The following is a 23,170-nucleotide window of genomic DNA, read 5'->3' as shown; positions in this document are numbered from 1 at the left end:
ATATTCCTGACTATGCTTTCTGAGTGTCCTAAAGTTTAATGACTCCACAAAACTAGTTTAGGAGGTACCAGATAGATTCACAGCAACTAAGTCATCCATGGATGATGTAAACTACAAAACTCCTTCAATGGCGTTACAGAACTCGACTCAGAATGGCAGCATGTTTCATATTTTATAGATTTAGAATGTGTGAGAACAGCTCTAAGTGTCCATAGAACTCTAATTAAAGAAGTTACAAAAGAGGCATTATGCTCCAAGGTGAAGTTTACTGACTGCATCTTCCAAGAAGAATCAAATCATTAACTCCATGCCTCATCTATCTCAACAAATGACATTAAATGCAAAACTGGAGAATTCGAATTTTAGAGATTTACAAACGATCTTTCTTCTCTTTTACAATTTGCAAATTGCACAGGAGAAGGTGAAAGTAAGAGCTACCTGAAGTAACCTGTGCCACACTTTTGTAAGACGAGTTATGGAGTATAGATATGGATGTTTGATGATGACATGCGTATACTGATTAGGACAGCCTTAAGATATATAGAACAGCTTAGCAGCTGCTAATTTAACTCAATCTCACAGCAGTTCATACAGTGTAAACCCAGACAAGACAATGTTCTGCATCTCAGAATCAGATGTTGATAATTGACCATTTCAAATCATTAGCAAAAATGAGTTCTGTCAAGATATTTTATTAATTTCATTTTGAACTTTGCAGCTCGCACACTATGTCGACTTGTAGAAGAATAAAAAGCAAGGTGGTTTAGGTTTAATGACACTCTGATGATGCTAGTCACTGTAAGTACATCACAAGTTCAAATTGTGAAAGAATGGAGCAGCAAAACATGACACTGCTGTTTCAAAGAAACCATCTGTATTTGAATTAAATTATTCAGGGAAGCCATGGAAAAACTGAATTTGGATGTTTTAATGAAGATTTGAAATTGGCCCCTAAAAGTCTACAGAAAAAGGAAGGAGGGAACAAGAGGCTGTTTGAGGAGGACACGTTGGCTTTGATTACATCATGTTCAGGTACAAAACAGGCTGTGTGTTATTTAAAGTAACAACTCCAACAGTTGCCGTAACTTAGGTAAACCTCACTACTTCTGAATGCAATCACTGGGCCACTTCTCTCCTACCTGCATAGCAGGAGGCTGATAAACTGCTCCCATTTTTTAAGACAGTAACAGCTAATGAAGTATTCACAGAGCAACAAAATTAAATATGGACACTATATGACAGTAACAATGTAAATGTAGCCAATCTCTTGTAATAACAAATGATTTGCCACATGCAGTTGATTCAAAGAGGCAACTATGAAATCAACTGCATACTGTGGTCATTGATAAAGCTTCAGCATGTCAGAGTTCCCGATGTGGCTTATTGCCACCTGCATTTCTGCTGCTGCATGACAATGATATCTTATTATCTGCTACCTGAAGGGTTTCCATGTGTTTGGCAGTTTTTTTCAGGTGGTTAATTGTCAGAGCATGGACATAAAAAATAGTACAATGCTACGGTCACTGTTTAAAGGTATAAGGAGTGAGATACAAGAAGTTTGGATAGTATCTCTATTAGCTTTGTTGTTATTGAAAACATACTTCATTTCTCTATTAAAAACCTTATAAACAAAAGATAAAATGTGACCTAAGAGATTTAAACAAACAGGCATACCGTCTGTGTTATATAACTGCATACCCTTGTCGAAACAGTAATGAGTCACACACAGAGTAAATGAAGCCTCCAAGTTCTTTAAATACAGTGATAACAGTTTACCAGCAAACAAAATAAATAATAATTGATGACAGTACAGAATGCCGCTGTCAATAAACAAAACAAAGTTTTTCTGAAAAGCAGTACAGTTACTCTGATGAATACTTATAGTATTAGTGATTATTTGCTGGTGTGGCAGAGAGACACTGCATAACAATTTCACCTCTTCCACGATTTCCTTACTGTTTTATTTTGAATGGATGAAAATTATTTATGATATGCTCTGCAGTACACTGTGTATAAACAACAGGGACGAGGGAATTTTTGGAAAAATTGCATTACTGCATTACTTCTACTCATTTTTGAATGAGTCACGTTACATGAAGGCAGCATTTTTGCACTCTGGCTCTATTTACTTAAATCCATTCTCCGATCCACAACTACTTTCACTTTTTTAAGCCATTATTCAGTTGTGGAACAGAAAACAAGTCAAAAAATACTACCTACACGAAAGCAATGCTATGTTGATCACTAGGAAGATGTTACATTACAGCTTACCCCACCTGGCATTTTTTATAGTTTTTGTGATTCCACAGGAATATTTTGATGCTCTTCTATTACATAAACGACATTACTGATTATACCTTGAAAACTTAATATACTTTTCATTATAAGTGAATAAGTAGTAAAACAATGGTAACAATGAACCTACACCTTAGATTGCTGTACAGTTTAGTGTTGTATCAAAAGGAAATTAAGATGAGGAATCTATAAAATTTGATAGAATTGCTGTTCATCACTTACACTTCAGGAGGCTTACCAATGTACTATCTTTGACACCTCTCTCTCTCTCTCTCTCTCTCTCTCTCTCTCTCTCTCTCTCTCTCTCTCTAATCCTCACAACGAGTGTGTCCCTCTCGTCAACATCCAGAGGATAGGGTGAGCTACTCTTCCTTTCTAAACTTCCCTTGACAGGTGTCCAGCGATCAGTCATTTTCAAATTCAACAACTTTTCCAGGTTTTTCAACTTAATTTTTTTTCAGATTACTTTTTTATTAAATTTAACACTAACGTATCCTTTTTCAAAGTATATATTGACGATTAGTAAAATATCCATAATTAATTACATGTGTCTTTATAACAATGAAAATAATCAATTTTTGACAGTAAAATGTAATTGGATAGATAAAAAAATCTATTCACCAAGTGGCAGCAGGTCTTTCCTTCTCATCCCGTCTGGTAAGTCTCCCCGACCTGGGGATCTGCGCGACTTTTCCAAAATCTACCCCTTTCCCTGAAGCGCTCTTATCCTTTACTTTCACTGCGTCTCCTTCCCCTTCAACCCTTCTGCCAGAAGGAGCCAGTGGCTCCGAAACCTTGCATACATAAAACCTTTTCTCATATGTGTGTTCTCCTGCCACCACTTGATGACTAGGGCTATAGTATAAATACTGGGGGCTGGGTCATTCCATGTCAAGTCACCCAGGCCTTGACACCAATCATGTCAGATTTTGATGAAACTTGGTACAATTACTTCTTTTATCATCTTGAAAGCACTTGTAAAATTTTTTTGCTCTATCTCTTATAGTTTTTTTTATAAATTTTTAAAGTTTTTAGATTTGGCGTTGTTTCAGCAGTCGGAAATCGTAACTTAAATGTGTCTTCACAACTAAAAAAATTTGAATGTTAAAGAATACTCAAGATATCAGTATGAAATTTCGGAATAAGTTTGTATATTATATCTAAATGTTAAAAAAATTACAAGTAGTTGTTGGTTTTTTTTTGTTTTGTTTAGTTTTACAAAAACTGCAATATCTAGAGTCTCAGACCTGATAGAAAGCTCAAATTTGTTTTAAAATACTCTTAATTGTATAGGCTATTAGATAAAAGAAAAATTATGTTGGCTTTTTAACCTGTTCAATAGTTATCTAATTTTTTAAATAATATTAATTATATTTTAAAATTAAAAGTACCAAGTGACTTAGACACCAAAAATAAGTTTTTGTCTTCTTGGAGTAACAATGTATGCTTGGATTTTGTTTTGTTATTCCTGTGTTTTGAAGTAAAAAATTATTACAGTGTTAAATAGTGCTTGGATAGTATTTTATTAAGTTTATTCGAACTTTCAGTAAGTACTGTTACTTAGTTTACAGAGATTCTTTTCCTATATCCTATAAAAGTAACCAGAACAGTAATCAGACCAAAAGTGAAATCAGTATGTCAGATATTCAAACCTGTAGCGTAGGGTTATTTAAAAAATCTGTTTCCAAACAACCTACACGCCTTCAAAAAGTTACAACCGGTACCTGAATTGAGTGAGGAAGAAAAAAATTTGATCCACTTATGATCTGGAATTAATCTGTGTCAATTTAAGAATATATGTTCACACCACAGCTACTACTTTTTAAATGTTTTTGAAAAGTATCAAACAACATGTGTAGAACCACTAAAAAAAAAAAAAAAAAAAACAACACAAAAAGCCCATCAAAGGTCGTTGAGAAGTGTAGGCTTGGATCTTTCTAAACAATTACTGACAAAAAATAGTAGCATAAAACCTGGAGAAAAGCTTTGCTCAACATGCCGTAATTTTTGTGAGGAAAAATTAAGAGTTGAAGTCAATGAAAGTGAAACAGATGATGAAGTCATGGTTGAATTAGAATCATTGGAATCCAGAAATGAATCCCTCATACAAACGAACATTGCTCTTGATAATTTAGGTTCAACACTGATAAAGCTTCATGACTTGTCAGAACAAAGTAAAGGGTCTTATTTTAAAAGGAAGGTTAGTAGTATTGAAAAGACTGCAAAAAAGGCGGTTTCAAAAGCATTAAAATATGATGCACCAAGTTCTGATGATGACGAAGAAGATAAAGTGTGGTTGAGAAAGCAAAGGATTTTGATGTAATGATTTCTCTTATGAAAGAGAAGATGTCATCTGTTGGAGGTCTAGAAAAATCCAGATTCTGACCTTGGCTCCAGATTCTTGGAGTCGAAATAAAGTGATGAAAGAATTTAATGTTAGTGAGTACATGGCGCGACAAGCTAGAAAGCTAAAATCTGTAAAGGGTATTTTGGAAACTCCTGGTCCAAAGAAAGGTAAAACTCTTTCTGAAAATACAGTAAGACTTGTAACAGATTTTTATGAAAAGGATGAAAGTTCCAGAGTGCTACCTGGAACAAAAGACAAAGTAAGTGTTCAAAAAAATGTGTACATGCAAAAAAGACTCATTTTGTGTAACTTGAGAGAACTCTATTATTCTTTCAAATGGGATAATCCCGAGGTAAAAGTAGGATTTTCAAAATTTTGTTTCTTGAGACCTAAATGGTGTATCCTTGCTGGTGCTGCAGGCGCGCACACTGTATGTGTATGCAGTATCCACCAGAATGTTAAACTATAATTGGATGCTGTGAAAATTGAAGAATCTTATAAAGACCTAATTAAGATGCTTGTGTGCAACACGGAAAACCAAAACTGCATGCTACATCATTGTGACAGCCGTCCTGGAAATGCTGCACTAACTGAGCACTTAACTGAAAAACTAAGTGAAGATTATGATTTAGAAGAAGAAATTGTAATCAGTCAGTGGGTTAACACAGACAGGGCAGAAATGATTAAACAGTCTATCAGTGTTGAAGACTACATTTCATTATTGGTTAGGTCATTGGAAAAGCTCACCCCGCACTCGTTTATAGCAAAATCCCAATCAGCAGCCTTTAAAAGATTGAAAGAAGACCCACCACCCAAAACAGCAATTATTGTGATGGATTTCAGCGAAAATTATTCCTTTGTTATACAAAATGAGATCCAAAGTTACTGCTGGAATAGAGGTGGTTGTACTCTACACCCAGTTGGAGTTTTCCTAGGAAATGAGGAAAACAATGTTTTTGGTTTCCAACTACTGTTTTATTAGTGATGACCAAGAACATGACACTGGTTTTGTTAACTTCGTACAAAAAGAAATTACAAAGTGGCTGTCATTAGATCATACTGACATTGACTCAGTTCACTACGTTACTGATGGTTGTGCTGGGCAGTACAGAAATAGAAACAGTTTTAAAAATTTGACTGAACACTTGAGAGACTTTAATTTGAAGGCCCAACACTTTTTTTTCCAACAAGTCATGGGAAGTCAATTTGTGATGGCCTAGGAGGAACTATTAAAAGAATTTTAAGGAAAGCCAGTCTACAGCTTTCAGATGAAGAACAAATAATGACAGCAAACAATGTGTACAAGTTTTGTGAAAAAAAATATTGAAAACATTCATTTTCACTTTATTGACGAAAAAGAAGCTGATATGCTACGGTTAAAACTAGAAAAACGTTTTTTCAGCAACCCGAACCATTCCTGGAACAAGAAGTTTTCTTAACTTCAAACCACTTCCAACAAACAACCTTGAAATTAGAAGGACTACAGATAGTGTAAAACCCTCCTTAGTCTTTTCTTTCCATTTTTCTTCTGATTGGGTTCGTGTTGAACCATGCAAATCATGATGGTAACTGGTACTTTGGACAGGTAAAAACAATATTCAATGATGAAGAAGATGCAGAAATTCTATTTCTACATCCTTCAGGACCAGCTGCGTCATTTTATTGGCCTGAAAGAGAAGATTCTTGCATAGTGCCTTTGGAGCACATAGTCTGTGTAGTAGACGCACCTCAATCAAGCGGCACCGGAAGAATGTATTACTTCAAAAAAGACTGTATCAAAAGAACTGAAAGCTCTTGGATGAAGTGGAAAAACAGTTTGAATCAGCATTAATGTTTATTAAAAAGACAAAATTACTCAAAAAATGTTTCAAGCAATCAGTTGGGTTATACATAAGTGTTGTAAGAACACTATCTTTGTACATAATTCTAATGTCATCTACTATAATTAATAAACATTTTAAAAAGCCATCATTATTTTTGTTTTATCAAGTAGCCTATATGTTTAAGAGTAAATTAAAACAAATTTGAGCATTCTATCAGGTCTGAGACTCTAGATATTGCAATTCTTATAAAACAAAACATCCGTTAAAAAAAAAGAAAAAAATACATATACATAATTTTTTTTCATAGAAAATATTAATATATTTTAATAGTATCATTTTTATCTTCAAATATGTATAATAAATAAACTTGCTGCAAAAATTCATGATGTTATCTAAAAGAGTTTTTAAGATAAGCAATTTTAAAGTTTTGAATACAAATTAAATTTACCATTTCCGAAGGTTTGGAAAACGCAAAACATAAAAACTTTAAAAATTTATTTAAAAAAACTATAAGAGATACAGCAAAAAAAAATAAAATTGCAGGTGTTGTCAGGATGGTATTAGAACCATTTGAGCCAAATTTCATGAAAATCTAAGGAGGTGGGTGTAAAATTTATTTTTTATTGGGTGATTTGATATGGAATGACCTGGCTGTAGTATAAATAATAGATATGAATTAAAATATTGAATGCTATATTTTCAAACTAACGAAACTCCAGGCAGGAATGTCAACAATGTAGGAAAGGACTGATTGCTACTTACTGTAAAAAAGGCATCTAGTTGCAGACAGGCAAGATTAAAAGACTCACATACACCTTTCAGCCACAGCCTTCATAAGTAAAACACACACACACACACACACACACACACACACAAGCGCGCGCGCACACACTGACACCAACTCCATCATCTCGGATTGGAATGCATTATCCTTCACGACCTCAACAACCTCCCTACCAACCCACTTCATGTGGTCCTCAACCCAGAGTGCCACCTTCCTAGATTTTGACCTCCTGATGGCTTCGTTTGCACCTCTGTCCATATTAACCCCAACCAACCACCGACAGTACCTGCATTTTGACAACTACCATCTCTTTCACTCCAAAAAATCCCTCCGATATAGCTAGGCCACTCAGGGACGGCTTATCTGCAGTAACAAAAACACCCTTGATCAGTACTCTGAGGGGCTCAGGTTCACCAAAGCCTTCACAGACAGTTATATCCCCCAGACCTAGTCCACAAACAGATCTCCAGTGCCTTTTCCCCTTACACCCCCAATCCTCCCACCACCCTCAAGAATCAGCCACAACGGAGTGTCCCCTTCCTCACCCAGTATCACCCCAGACCGGAACAGCTGAACTGCATGCTACACCGGGCTTTGATTACCTATCATCATGCCCTGAAATGGGGGACATCCTACCAGAGATATTTCCCACCCCTACCAAAGTGGTGTTCCATTGGCCACCCAACCTCCAAAACATCCCAGTCCATCCCTATGTCACTCCCAATCCCAACTCCTTGCCACAAGGATCATATCCCTGTGGAAGACGCGGATGCAAAACCTGCCCAATCCACCCATCCAGCACTTCCTATTCCAGTCCTGCCACAGGTTTATCCTACCCTCATCAGGAGCCAGACCACCTGTGAAAGCAGCCATGTCATCACTGCACAGCTTTTTATATTGGTATGACAACCAACCAGCTGTCCATCAGGATGACCGCCCACTGTCAAACTGGGGCCAAGAGCAAGGTAGGCCAAGCTGTGCCACAATATGCAGCTGAACTTAACACACTTGATTTGAATGGCTGCCTCACTACCTGAGCCACCTGGATCCTTCCCTCCACCACCCGTTTTTCTGTACAGCGCAGACGGAAGTCGTACTTACAACACATTCTCTGCTTCCATAATTATACCGAACTCAACCTAACGCAACATATTGTCCCCACATCCCTCCCTGTCCTACCATCTCCTCCACATTCTCATCTCCCATCCTGTTTATCTGCACCCCTCTGCCAATGCATCCACTTGTCTTTCCTTGCTCCTCTCCTTTTTCCCCCCCCCCTCGTCCCTGCCACACAACCTCCTGATGCTGCAACTGTTGGCAGTCTAGTTCCTGCACACTCCACCAGACAGTGCTTGTCTCTCTCTCTCTCCACCCATACACTACTATCCCTTCCCTACCCCCTCCAGGCTGCTGTGATGTTGCATTCTGACCCGAGATGCTGGAGTTGGCGGTCGTGTGTGTGTGTGTGTGTGTGTGTGTGTGTGTGTGTGTGTTGTGTGTTGTGTGTTGTGTGTGTTGTGTGTGTGTGTGTGTTGTGTGTTGTGTGTTGTGTGTGTGTGTGTGTGTGTTTACTGACAAAGGATGTGGCTGAAAGCTTCATGCGTCAGTCTTCTAACTGTGCCTGTCGGCAACTTGACGTGTCTTCTTTATGGTAAGTACCAGCCTGTATTTTCCTACCTTGTTATACTAAATTTTATTTTAAAAGCAAAAGAAAATATCAAATAAGGAATTACAAATTCTGTTTACACACACACACACACACAATTAAAGGGGAACAAAACCGAGAAATTTGTCATAATGAAAATGAATAAATCATTTCTTTAAATTTTCTATCTCTGCCAAAATCTTTCAGGCTTCACTCAACATATTTGCTCCTTTGTTTCTGATTCTTTGATTTCAGCTTTCCTCCTTTCCCCCATCACCTACCTTGTCCTTATTTTTCATATCACCTTTACAGAAAGAATTTGCATTGTGAAAACAGTATATATTGTCAACTCCATTAGCATTATATATGTACCTTTGAGCAATATGGCTTCTTTCTGTTTGATTTTCAACTATATTTTCCAAGTTTACAGAAAAGCTCCACTCAGAAGCATTTACATGTGAGATTATCAAAATACTAGCACAAAAATCTCTGAAATTTGGGCATGGCTTTAAAAATAACTTGAATGTATCAACCCAGAATTTATTTAGACGATTTTCCATTTTCTTGTAAGAGTTCATCCATCTTCAAATCTCTTTTCTCTGCATATTTCCACAAATTCAAGTTTGACACAGTCTGCCCTTCAACCCGAAGTTCTGTTTAATACAAAAATTTTGTGGCATACTGTCAAATTTCTTTGAGTTGCTTCATGGTTAATGTGATATGTTAATTCAAGCAGGAAATTACACATGGTAAGTTGTATCTGAGGGGATCTTTCTCCCAACTTCTCTACAATGCCAATAACGCATGTTCACATGGTTTCCTTTAATAACATTTTTTCTTCAGATTCATTCTTAATTTTTCAGTGCACTTCTTGCAGCAAAATCCAGACTGGACTGTCTTGCCATAACCAGATTCTTCACATTAAAGTCAATTTTCATTAAAGATGAAATTTTGTTTTTTAATACACTACTGGCCATTAAAATTGCTACGCCAAGAAGAAGATGATAAACGGGTATTCATTGGACAAATATATTATACTGGAACTGACATGTGATTACATTTTCACGCAATTTGGCTGCATAGATCCTGAGAAATCAATACCCAGAACAACCACCTCTGGCCGTAATAACGTCCTTGATACACCTGGGCATTGAGTCAAACAGAGCTTGGATGACGTGTACAGGTACAGCTGCCCAAGCAGCTTTAACACGTTATCACAGTTCATCAAGAGTAGTGACTGGCATATTGTGACGAGCCCGTTGCTCGGCCACCACTGACCAGACGTTTTCAATTGGTGAGAGATCTGGAGAATGTGATGGCCAGGGCAGAAGTCGAACATTTTCTGTATCCAGAAAGGCCCGCACAGGGCCTGCAGCATGCGGTCATGCATTATCCTGCTGAAATGTAGGGTTTCGCAGGGATCAAAAGAAGGGTAGAGCCACGGGTCGTAACACATCTGGAATGTAATGTCCACTGTTCAGAGTGCCGTCAATGCGAACAAGAGGTGACCGAGACGTTTAACCAATGGCACCCCATACCATCATGCCAGGTGATAAGCCAGTATGGCGATGATGAATAGAAGCTTCCAATGTGCGTTCACCACGATGTGGCCAAACATGGATGTGACCATCATGACGCTGTGGCCACTCAGGGATCTGTGGCAATGAACAAGCTGATAGATTGGATAGGATGAGGGCAACAACTCCATTTATTTGACCAGAACCTGTCTTGACAATCACCAAGGCTATGCTTAAATTAGAATTACGGAACTGGCTTAGGAAGCAGCACGTAGGATATTGGACCAAGGTACATAAACAAAAACATGGTAAGGTAATGATGCCAAAGCAATATTTTAAAAGAAGCTCTGTAATTCTGGGATTGAACAGGAAAGAGATCAAACTAATGACTGGACTGATGACCGGCCATGGGAACTTCAAAAAACACCTACACACAATGGGTATAATGGAAGAGGACCCTAAATGTAGGATCCGTGATGAGGGTGAAGAAACTGCATCACACCTAATCTTTGAATGCATGGCATTGGAGAGTAAAAGATACAGAATCTTCGGGACAACTAGCCTGAAGACATTGTGTCTAACAAAAAATTGGTAGAGAGACTCCTTGCACTATTCAAGGGCACTGGTTGGCTTTACTAGATATACAGGGAGTGATACCGCACAATAAACCTAGTTTCGGTGCGGGCAGTGGCGGGTTAGACATAAGCTGTTTTAGCTCTCCTGCTAAAATCAATCAATCCCGATGCTGTAAACAGAACCTGGATTCACCCGAAAAAATTACGTTTTGCCATTTGAGCACCCATGTTCGCCATTGAGTACGCCATCGCAGGCACTCCAGTCTGTGATGCAGCGTCAAGGACAACCACAGCCATGGTCTATGAGCTGATAGTCCATGCTGCTGCACATGGTGTTGAACTGTTTCTGCAGATGGTTGTTATCTTGCAAACGTCCCCATCTGCTGACTCAGGGATCGAGACGTGGCTGAACGATCCGTTACAGCCATGCAGATAAGATGCCTGTCATTTTGACTGCTAGTGATACGAGGCTGTTGGGATCCAGCACAGCGTTCCGTATTATCCTCCTGAACCCACTGATTCCATATTCTGCTAACAGTCATTGGATCTCGACCAACACGAGCAGCAATGTCGCGATACGATAAACCGCAATTGCGATAGGCTACAATCTGACCTTTATCAAAGTTGGAAACATGATGGTACGCATTTCTCCTCCTTACACGAGTCATCACAGCAACGTTTCATCAGGCAACGCCGGTCAACTTCGGTTTGTGTATGAGAAATCGGTTGGAAACTTTCCTCATGTCAGCATGTTGTAGGTGTAGCCACCGGCACCAACCTTGTGTGAATGCTCTGAAAAGCTAATCATTTGCATATCACAGCATCTTCTTCCTGTCGGTTAAATTTCACATCTGTAGCATGTCATCTTCGTGGTGTAGAAATTTTAAGGCCAGTAGTGTACATCTAGTTTCACAAGTCACTGCATCAAAATGTTCATAAGGTTACGCAGTTCATCATATAAAAATAGAGCCACCAGGACATCGCTCTGAAAATTAAGTAAAAATCGAATGAAATGTGCTGTTGAACTGAAGAATGTGTTTGGGAGCTGGTAATTTATCACTGACAGCTTCGGAAACTATACTGAAACGTGACGACTGAGGTATAGTTTTCGAATTCTTTGTCTCAGCAACCCACGTTTGAATATGTTCAAGAATTTCCACAGCTTTTTCAGCTGCATTGGCTTCTTCAACCCATCTTGTTCCACAAAATGACATTGAAAAGGACGAAGATCCTGTTATCTTGGTGTACTGTGAGCTCTGTTCAGGAGAATCGTGAAATAAATACTAAATTGCTCTCCGAAATTAGAATTTCCAAGTTAGGTTTGGATGTGCCTGTTTTGAAAGCACCATGTAGTACATGCAAACTGCATGTACCAATTTCTACAAGTTTCAGACCACTAAATGATTCTTTCAGACCACTGAATGATTCTTTTAGTTCCTTGTTAAAGTCATTCAAAAGTTTTACATTAAAGTTGAGCTGCCCACTGAGAGCAGCAATTTTGTCCCCCCCCCCCCCCCCTTTTTTTCTTCTTTTCTAAACTCAACGATCTTTTCACTCCTAAGGGAAAATCATCTGGCCTAATATGCTTCAGAAAAATGGAATCAAACTAACATGCCATTACTGATTATTTATCATGGTTCCAAAATCGTACATATACAATGGTGTAAAACACCTAGGCATTTGTAAGTTGGGACAAATGGCCAGGGTAAATGCCTGGGCAAAAATTAAGCTCGTATTTTGTATTTGAAAAGGTGTTTGCATGTTTGGGGTAGTTATTAGGGAAATAAATTGGACCATAAACATAAATCTTTGGTGCTTTAATGATGTCAAACAGAAAGGAGCAAAAAAGAAAACTATTATATCTCAATCATGACATCTGACAACAAAGCAGTTTTTTTTTCCCCACTGGAAACAGTTTAATAGATTAATAGTACATTTATAATCAAGAACCATATGCTAGCAGTTTAATACATTCAGTAATAGTTTTGTTATCAATAATTACTCTTCAATAACATTCGGAGATATGACACAGATTATGAAGTGTGTTACATTACGAAGTAATGACATAAGGACAATATTATGAAATGGATAGTTGCTTCTAAAGATCTAGGGGAATTGCTAAATTGCAGACAGGCACAACAAAAAGACTGTCAGAAAGTGAGCTTTTTGCCACTAAGGCATTTGTTAAAAATATTCTCTCTCTCTCTCTCTCTCTCTCTCTCTCTCTCTCTCTCTCTCTCTCTCACACACACACACACACACACAAGCAGTACTTTACTGATCCCCACCCCCTACCCTGCTATTCCTCCCCCTTCCGAAACCAGCCTCCTCCTCACCCCCACCATCTGGTTGCCTCTCCCATAATGTCTGGCCTCAGCAGACAGAGACTGTGGTCACTATGTGTGCGTGGGTGTATTTCCGACCTCACTACACAGCTGTTCGACATAGTGTGTGTGAGAGAGTGAAGAGTAGAACCGACAAAAAGAAAAAGTGCATTATAAATAAGAAGCAGCTGTCAGCAACATGTGCTCTTCCTTGGTGCAGCAAGTGGGATAGAAAAGCCCTTTTACTTTGGCGCACCAGGTGCACATACTCTGTGACCGCAAGCTCGACTCCAGTCCACCACCAGCAATGGAGCTTGGAGCTATGATAATGCCAGCCACTCGTGCTGGCAAAATATCGGAAAAGTCATCAAACAAACTTCGGCAGAAGAAACCGAGACAGAAGTCAACAGGCAGTCTGTCACCAAAAAGCCACAAATGCCTTGACAACTTTGTGCTTACTATAATTTCAGATATTGCACTAAACTGAACATTAACGTTTCTCTAAAGTGCTTTTACCAAACTTATTACTTGTGTGTGTTATTTCTACAAAAGTATTTGGTGGGTGCTTTGAACCTTACTTTGAAGCAATTCGTTCCTCTATCCATCACACAATGACAAATCAGCTTCCTTTGATCCCTGCCTCATGTGACAGCTCAACACTGATTTTTATTTACGTAGGCTTATTTAAAATATTGCTCACATTTTTAATATCACAAGAGACCAAACTGACATTCTTGCCTGAGTGTATCATATTAGTTTTTCAATACTGTTACATTCCATCCTGGACTTTCCATTGTCATATTAATTTACCTATCCCTGTAACACAGTAAAATATGCAATTTGAATTATGAAAATATAACATTTCTTTAACTCGAAAATTTTTGAGTTGCCGAAAGGATGAGATTTAGTATTCCCCAGCGAAGTTAAAAATACGCTGGAGACTATTATTGAGGGAATGAAGGTTGCTGCTGTAAGCAAGTTGTAAAATGCTCCAAGAACATTAAAAAATAAAATTCTGACCTAACTCCAGAATAATCACTTTGGCCCACAATGTCTTGGGACAGAAAAAAACAAAAAAGTTGATAGACATTGTTCTGGACAGTTCCAACAGGGGGTCTCAAGTACTAAGGAAAATATTTGTGTGTTTAAGGAAAAAAAAAAACTTTTCAAAAAGGCAGATTTGTGATGTTCTAAGGCTGCCTACAACCTAGCAAAAGTGGTATCAAGGCAGTCTTCAAAAACACTACAGTTTTGTCATGGAAATGTGCCAAATGTTAATGGAGCTAGAGGTTCTTTTATAGTGGAGAAAAACAACAAATTAGTTCCAGGTAGTATCAAATATATGTTAATGACCCCAACAGCTTTTAATATGGATGAAACCCCTCTGGCTTCCAAAGGGGAATTAATTATACACTGTTTCTAGGCCAATTATTACAATGCTTTTTATTAACTGTTTTTCTTTGCAACTCAATTTTTTTAAACTTTAATGTACTATATCCATGTTTGTTTCTTGTGCACTTGCACAAAAATAAATTGCTTTCTAGCAAGCTGATTCTAGAATTACACAGGTCTGCAAAAAAATATTTTCTGAAAGTTGTTTGAAATTTGATAACTGCCTTGTGTACTTTTCAGCGCTGATTTCAAAAATGCAATCCATTTTTTTTCTATCACGTCAGGTTTTTTCACAAAAACGGGAGTATTTTAGGGTGTAACAAAATTTAAGCTATTTATCACATCTTTTCAAACATTAGAAAATTTTATTCTATTTATAAATCATGTTCTAAACTACATTCACAGTACACTTTCATCTCTCTTTAAGCTCATAAGTCCTTATAACAACACTTTTGCTTTCTGTCGAAGCTTCTTTTATTGCTTTTCCGGCTGTGGACTCATTGAGGATCATCTCTTTTCATCATCCAGCAGTAGTCCGCTATCAAGGTGACGTTCCATCTTCCTTGATATCTTCTTTCCACTTCTTTGATATCTTGGTGGAATCTTTCACCCTGCTCTTCACTTACATCACCACGGTTGCAGGGAAGTAGTCAAGATGTCACTCGATAAAATGAACTTTAATGCTTATGTTACAGCCCAGCTTCTTAAAGTTGTCGAGCATGTCCGCGATGATTGTCTTGTTGTTCGGATCTCTTTTGTTTCCTAGGAAACTGGTAACAACTAATTTAAAGACGTCCATGCTGCCTTTTCTTTTGTTTCCATTTTGTCCACAAATCTGCGATCTGTCATAAGTTTTCTAATGTCTGGTCTGATAAAGATTCCTTCCTTTAACTTTGCCTCAGATAAACCAGGAAACTGTCCACAAAGATATCGGAAACACACCCCTTCTTTTGGCAATGGCAGAACAAATTGTTTCATCAGTCCCAACTTAATATGAAGTGGTGGAAGAAACACCTTTTTGGGATCCATAAGGCTTTTCCTCTCAACATTTTTAACCCCTTCCTGTAAGGTTTTTCTCAAGAGTCAAGCTTTTTTTATGTAGTGTTTCTTTCTGTCTCTACTGTCCCATTCACAGAGGAAACAAGGGAACTTTGTATAGCCACTTTGTTGACCAAGCAGCACTGAAATCACTTTTAAATCACCACATAGTGTCCATTTGTGGTCTGAATAGCAGAGTTTGCTTAAAACCAGTTTGAGGTTTTTGTAACATTCTTTTAAGTGAACCAAGTGTCCACCTGGTATAGAAGCATACTTATTGCCATTGTGTAGAAGTACTGATTTAAGACTTCTTTTTGAAGAATCAATAAAAAGTCTCCACTCATCATGAGCATATTCTATTTTGAAACGTGCCACAAGTCCACGAACATCACTGCAAAACACCAGGCCAACTTCTTGAGAGAAGTGAGATACAAACTCCTTTTCCCTCGATTGATACCAAGAAAAGGATGTATCCAGAGCCAACATATGTTTATCTTTCAATCTAGATCTTAAAACCTCTGCCAATTATTTAGAAAGGCATAGGTCTCTTACTGAATTGTTCAGTTCAGATTGTGAGAATGGAATGGGATCTGTTGTGCGAGGATCATACCATAGTCTTCTTCACCATCACCTTGCTGAGCCAATGGCTTGTGATCATCTATATCATGCAAAGAAACTGGAAGAGAAGGTATTGGTTCTTCAGGTCCATGAGGAACAGGGCAAATGGCTGACTGAATATTAGGGTAAGAAATGCACGCACACAAACACTCGCGCAAACGCAACTTGCACACACGTCTGCTGTCTCAAAGAACTAAAACTGAAGTTCTCTGAGACTGCAGAGTGTGTGTAAGTTGCGTTTGTGTGTGTGTGTGTGTATGTGTGTGTGTGTGTGTGTGTGTGTGTGTGTGTGTGTGTGTGTGTGTGTGTGTGTACTGCTGACAAAGGCCTTAATGGCCGAAAGCTGTAACTGTGTGAATCATTTTGTTGTGCCTATCGTTATCGGGAGAAAGAAAACTGGCGTTCTACGAATTGGAGCATGGAATGTCAGATCCCTTAATCGGGCACGTAGGTTAGAAAATTTAAAAAGGGAAATGGATAGGTTAAAGTTAGATATAGTGGGAATTAGTGAAGTTCGGTGGCAGGAGGAACAAGACTTTTGGTCAGGCGAATACAGGGTTACAAATACAAAATCAAAGAGGGGTAATGCAGGAGTAGGTTTGATAATGAATAAAAAAAATAGGAATGCGGGTAATCTACTACAAACAGCATAGTGAACGCATTATTGCGGCCAAGATAGACATCAAGCCAACGCCTACTACAGCAGTACAAGTTTACATGCCAACTAGCTCTGCAGATGACGAAGAAATTGATGAAATGTATGATGAGATAAAAGAAATTATTCAGGTAGTGAAGGGAGACGAAAATTTAATAGTCACGGGTGACTGGAATTCGACAGTAGGAAAAGGAAGAGAAGGAAACGTAGTAGGTGAAAATGGATTGGGGGGAAGAAATGAAAGAGGAAGCCGCCTGGTAGAATTTTGCACAGAGCACAACTTAATCATAGCTAACACTTGGTTCAAGAATCATAAAAGAAGGTTGTATACATGGAAGAAGCCTGAAGATACTAAAAGGTATCAGATAGATTATATAATGGTAAGACAGAAATTTAGGAACCAGGTTTTAAATTGTAAGACATTTCCAGGGGCAGATGTGGACTCTGACCACAATCTTTTGGTTATGAACTGTAGATTAAAACTGAAGAAACTGCAAAAAGGTGGGAATTTAAGGAGACGGGACCTGGATAAACTGACTAAACCAGAGGTTGTATAGAGTTTCAGGGAGAGCATAAAGGAAAAATTGACAGGAATGGGGGAAAGATGTACAGTAGAAGAAGAATGGGTAGCTTTGAGGGCTGAAGTAGTGAAGGCAGCAGAGGATCAAGTAGGTAAAAAGACGAGGGCTAGTAGAAATCCTTGGGTGACAGAAGAAATATTGAATTTAATTGACGAAAGGAGAAAATATAAAAATGCAGTAAACAAAGCAGGCAAAAAGGATTACAAACGTCTCAAAAATGTGATCGACAGGAAGTGCAAAATGGCTAAGCAGGGATGGCTAGGAGGACAAATGTAAGGATGTAGAGGCTTTATCTCACTAGGGGTAAGCTAGACGCTGCCTACAGGAAAATTAAAGATACCTTTGGAGAAAAGAGAACCACTTGTATGAATATCAAGAGTTCAGATAGAAACCCAGTTCTAAGCAAAGAAGGGAAAGCAGAAAGGTGGAAGGAGTATATAGAGGGTCTATACAAGGTCAATGTACTTGAGGACAATATTATGGAAATGGAAGAGGATGTAGATGAAGATGAAATGGGAGATACGATTCTGCGTGAAGAGTTTGACAGAGCACTGAAAGACCTGAGTCAAAACAAGGCCCCCGGAGTAGACAACATTCCATTAGAACTACTGTCAGCCTTGGGAGAGCCAGTCCTGACAAAACTCTACCTTCTGGTGAACAAGATGTATGAGACATGCGAAATACCCTCAGACTTCAAGAAGAATATAGTAATTCAAATCCCAAAGAAAGCAGGTGTTGACAAATGCGAAAATTATCAAAATATCAGTCTGATAAGTCACGGCTGCAAAATACTAACGCGAATTCTTTACAGACGAATGGAAAAACTAGTAAAGACCGACCTCGGGGAAGATTAAATTGGATTCCGTAGAAATATTGGAACACGTGAGGCAATACTGACTCTACGACTTATCTTAGAAGCTAGATTAAGGAAAGGAAAACCTATGTTTCTAGCATTTGTAGACTTAGAGAAAGCTTTTGACAATGTTGACTGGAATACTCTCTTTCAAATTCTGAAGGTGGCAGGGTAAAATACAGGGAGCGAAAGGCTATTTACAATTTGTACAGAAAACAGATGGCAGTTATAAGAGTCGAGGGACATGAAAGGGAAGCAGTAGTTGGGAAGGGAGTGAGACAGTGTTGTAACCTCTCCCCAATGTTATTCAACCTGTATATTGAGCAAGCAGTGAAGGAAACAAAAGAAAAATTTGGAATAGGTATTAAAATCCACGGAGAAGAAATAAAAACTTTGAGGTTCGCTGATGACATTGTAATTCTGTCAGAGACAGCAAAGGACTTGGAAGAGCAGCTGAACAGAATGGACAGTGTCTTGAAAGGAGGATGTAAGAGGAACATCAAGAAAAGCAAAATGAGGATAATGGAATGTAGTCGAATTAAATTGCGTGATGCTGAGGGAATTAGATTAGGAAATGAGACAATTAAAGTAGTAAAGGAGTTTTGCTATTTGGGGAGCAACATAACTGATGATGGTCGAAGTAGAGAGGAAATAAAACTTAGACTAGCAATGTCGAGGAAAGCATTTCTGAAGAAGGGAAATTTGTTAACATCGAGTATAGATTTAAGTGTCAGGAAGTCGTTTCTGAAAGTATTTGTATGGAGTGTAGCCATGTATGGAAGTAAAACATGGACGATAAATAGTTTGGAGAAGAAGAGAATAGAAGCTTTTGAAATGTGGTGCTACAGAAGAATGCTGAAGATTAGATGGGTAGATCACATAACTAATGAGGAGGTATTGCATAGAATTGGGGAGAAGAGAAGTTTGTGGCACAACTTGACTAGAAGAAGGGATCGGTTGGTAGGACATGTTCCGAGGCATCAAGGGATCACCAATTTAGTGTTGGAGGGCAGCGTGGAGGGTAAAAAATTGTAGAGGGAGACCAAGAGAGGAATACACTAAGCAGATTCAGAAGGATGTAGGTTGCAGTAGTTACTGGGAGATGATGAAGCTTGCACAGGATAGAGTACATGGAGAGCAGCATCAAACCAGTCTCAAGACTGAAGACAACAACAACAACAACAACAACATTTCGACTCAGGGTAAGAAATATCCTTTTTGTTTTTCAAATTGAAGCCTAGTACGTTGCAAGAACAAAAATAGCAGTCATCACTATGATTTTTGGGCTCCCTTCAAACCACTGGTATTCCAAAACGTATGGAATGATTTTTACATTGAAACCATTGCCTCAGTTCTTCAACACACTCTAAACAAACTTTGTGTGGGGCACAAGGATTATCTTGTTCGCCTAACTTTATACCAAAATAGGCAAAATATTCTTTATTAACAAAATCAGGAATGTTTCTTTGTAGCTTTTTTAACGGTATAGTTACCATGAATGAAGCAGAAGCAGTGTGGTGAGTTTATACATCCTCTGGTAGCCATTGCCCATTAGTCATCTTCACAACACAAGAAAACAGTCACTACTTTAAAGCACTAGTAGCAACAACACGTGAACAGCAAAGAGTGAAGAGATACTGTGAACTGAAGAACAGCAGCAGAAGCCCACTGCTTGGTGATGGCGGGGGAAGGCGCAGAGCGACATACAGGCACTGACCTGAAAATACTGCTGGTTTCTCCTGAACAATCTTTATTTTATGTATATCTCCTAAACACTCTTTATTTTACTTATATCTAGTATAAAAACGGCTAAATAACAGTTTATGGAGATCCTAAAAAGCAAAATTTAAACTCACTAGAGTGCTGAAATATCGAAAAAAGCTAAAACGAGACAAGCAGTTTGTGAAATAACTGTACGCGATGGATTTTTTTCACTATTTTTCCCGAAATCAGTGTTGAAAACAATATAAAAATCACTTAATAAATTTGAAACAATTATTATGTCGCAGACCTGTGTTATTTAAATCTCCAGTTTTCTTATAAAATGCAGTGGCCATAAGTGGAGATGGCTGGCCATAGCTAGGGTTAATGTGGCCAAAACTGGGGAAATATTCCTTTTCATATTACGTAACATTTTTCTGCTTTGCTATATAACTCAAAACATATTATTTTTCTACATAGTTGTAAAGTGCAGACTTTGGAATAATAGGTAGGGCCTATGATTTTTTTTTTCAGGAAATTTGTTACCTCTTTCCTATCGTAAACACACAGCTTATCTCAAATTGAGTGGCACCTTGACTCTACCTAGTTCCCGCCATCATACACCCCCCCTCCCCCCTCAACCTAAGTAGTTAATAGTTAAAATTCCATATAATCTGCTTCAGCCTGAAGGACAGAAATCCCCGCTTCCTGTGCAGAAATTCTCCAGTCTTTTTTTGCAAAACCTAGTCATCCATGGGCAAGCCTCATTCAATTCCCCATTCAGTTGCCCCAGTTAAATTCTTTTCATACCATTCCCTGTCTGACTACCCTACAGCAACATCCATACTTATAACACATTGGAACACAGATAAAACACTTAAAAATAGTACTGAATTACCTAACCCTATACTCCATTTTTGTAATTTATGAGCCACAAAAACAAGTGGAAGACTGACAAAAATTAAAATGAAGTGGAAGTGGGCACTACCTACAGCCTTGTGAGCAGATGGTAAATGGACCAAAGAAATTTTTACTTTAGTCCATGTGATTAAAAAATAAATAAATAAATCTTGGACAAGGAATTACTGAATATGGTATTGCAAAACTTGCTGCTGCATCACATGCATGTCCACCTGACAACTAAGTTAATATACTGAAAAATCAAAGGAATGTTTAACTAGCAATGAATGGCCAGTCGCTAACCAACTCGAATTACTACGTCATGCACCTGAAACAATAGAGCAGCTATGAAACCGAAGGAGCAATAAATGACATATTCAGAAGTATTACTGATAGATTGTCGGTAAATGGTCCATCACTCAACTATACCATTCATTCAACAATATAGGGGCTATAAGGTAAAATACAGCCTACTACAAGAAAAACAATGCAGTATGGTGAAGAAAAAAAAAAAGTAGAACTAATTGTTCAGAATTCGTGGGTGTGTGTATTGGTCAGAACTTGAAATCAATCTCTCTCTCTCTCTCTCTCTCTCTCTCTCTCTCTCTCTCTCACACACACACACACACACACACACACACACACACACACACACACACACACCTAAGAACACTTCAGCAAAGCAACAATGGCTCTACATGTTACTGCTAATTCTGGTGACAAAAACATTAGAAAAGTGAATTACTTGGCATTCATCCATTGATTGATATAATACAGAATAATTGGGTTAACCGAAGCGTCCGATTCCACCCGTCGACTTTGATCCGTGACATCATGACGGTGTGGAGTTTAGTTTGTGAGTGACGTGTCTGTAGGTGTCGTTTTGATACAATCGGTGGTGCTATCTGGTGGCGTGTTTGTGTGCTGTGTGTTAGGTGATGTTTTTGGTTTAGTTTGCGTGTACGGTGTGTTTGTAGGTGGCATATTGTTGTGGTCGGTAGTTCTCTCTGGTGGCGTGTTTATGGTTAGCGTGTTATGGGGCATATGGGGTTCATTTGCTTGGTAGCACTGCACGTGTGTGGTATCAGTGGTGACTGTGCTTTCAGCAAAATATTTTGCTGTGAGTTAACGATTTTGGTTTATTTATGTCGACATTATTGTAGTTTTTTTTCTGTTCGTCATGTGTGAATTTTGGTAAATCGCTTTGTTTATGTCTTTGGTAGGTGTGGATATGACTGACAAGATCAACAGTTTTTGGTTGTCTGCGATGATGGGGGACAGTGCATCGCCTCTAATAAAATTTCTTCAGCTATTCGGCCTGCTGGCTGAAGTCGTGAAGTGTTCAGTTTGTCATAAAGAAATGAGGCTTACTAAAGTTCCAGAGTCTCAGATCAGTGACGGCTATATGTGGAGATATTGTAAGGATAACAGGTCAGGAGAAGTGTTTGATTCCAATTTTGTTGCGTTTTTTGAGGTAGTGATGATTGTGAACGTGGCTGTAGTTTAGGGTTTCATGATTTGGTATCAGTAGTTTCTGTTGAACTATATAGGTCAAGGGAAGTGTTCGATTCCAGTGGTTATTGTTTTTAGTTGATTTAGGTAAGGTTGTGGTTGTTTTATTTTATCGTTTGGTTCAGTAATGTGTGTTTATTTTTAGTTTGTCCCCACCCAAAAACCCCCAATTTCCCTAGCTTGTCCCGTTAGTTTCATTATATTTTTGGAGGAATATGTCTTTTGATAGTTTTTCGATCTATTTTTGTGTTTGTTGTCTTGTTTAAGTTATGACGTCATAGTCGCGATATGGTAGTAATTGTCAATGGTCGTTCCCGCCATATTGGTGACGTCATTGGTCAAAGCAGACGGGTGGAATCGGACGTTTCTGTTAGCCCGAGTAATTTTCTGGCGCAATCCCCCACATATGCATAAAGCATTCATTACACATACAAACATTCTGTGCTGGTATCTGTCCATCCTCAAACTTCATGCACAAAAATGTTAAAAAAATAGGTATACTATAAATACTATATGAAGAATTAAGCACTATTTGGAGATAACAGTAGCAGTACAGAAATAAAACGTGGGAACAAAAGCAGCTGCCACTATTTACAACGGGTCTGCACTG

The 23,170-nt window shown here is 38.3% G+C and overlaps 1 protein-coding gene across 3 annotated transcripts in view; it reads right to left on the bottom strand.

Moving 5' to 3' along the window:
• LOC124794656 (RNA-binding protein EWS-like) overlaps positions 1-23,170 on the bottom strand; it is a 93,556-nt gene that overhangs the window by 69,353 nt on the left and 1,033 nt on the right. The gene's annotated exons all lie outside the window — the stretch shown is intronic.

Source organism: Schistocerca piceifrons, chromosome 4 (assembly GCF_021461385.2).
Source record: "Schistocerca piceifrons isolate TAMUIC-IGC-003096 chromosome 4, iqSchPice1.1, whole genome shotgun sequence".
NCBI lineage: Eukaryota > Metazoa > Arthropoda > Insecta > Orthoptera > Acrididae > Schistocerca > Schistocerca piceifrons.
This window is presented reverse-complemented; position numbering and strand designations above follow the sequence as displayed.